This window comes from Meleagris gallopavo, chromosome 3, assembly GCF_000146605.3.
Source record: "Meleagris gallopavo isolate NT-WF06-2002-E0010 breed Aviagen turkey brand Nicholas breeding stock chromosome 3, Turkey_5.1, whole genome shotgun sequence".
Taxonomy (NCBI): domain Eukaryota; kingdom Metazoa; phylum Chordata; class Aves; order Galliformes; family Phasianidae; genus Meleagris; species Meleagris gallopavo.
Window position 1 is genome coordinate 47810411 of NC_015013.2, and position 775 is coordinate 47811185.

Sequence of the window (775 nt, forward strand, 5' to 3'; positions counted from 1 at the left end):
GCAAATAAAAACGGGTAAAAAGTTTTTTAAAAAAAAAAGTGGGCTGGAGGAGGTGAGACGGGACACGGGAGGGAGAGAAGGGGCAGTGCCGATGGAGCCCGGTGGGCTTCGGCTCTGCCCCGCTCCGGGCTTCCTCCCGTTCCCACAGAGCCGTTGTCGGGGCGGCGGAGCGCGGGCCGGGGCTGCCCATCGGTGGGAGAGCTCCAGGGTGCCGCTGTGTCGGGTACGGCAGTGGCACGGGCGGCCCACAGCAGGCATCGCTTTCGTTTGGTTTGGTTCTAACAAAACGCGAGGCGATCTGATGCCGCTTAACTTAACGTTATTCGTAGGGCTACCAGAAAATAATCTCAAATCAAAGCTTTATTTTTGCTTTCCACGGAGAGAAATATTTTTCTTACGAGTTAAGGGAAACAATATATATATATATTAGAAAAAACAAACAAACAAACAAACAACAAGGCCGGGCAGTGCGATCAGAGCAGAATTCCTTTCGGTCGGCACGAAGGGAACTACGGAGGAGAGACAAATCAGTGATTCCAGCGCCCGTGAAGCATCGGTCCGGAGCTTGGTGTGGGGACGGATCAGTGCGGACGCTGCGCACCGCAGCTCTGCGATCCCCCTTAGCCGCGCACTGATGCACAGCGAAGGGCCGTTCCCTGCCCGAGCAGTGCCGCGGGGCCGCCGCAGCGCTCCGCGTTTCCACGCTCAGCGCGGGGCGGTATAGGCAACGTTTGTATTTAGTGCAGTTTCGTTTTGGAGTGTTTTTTTTTTTTTT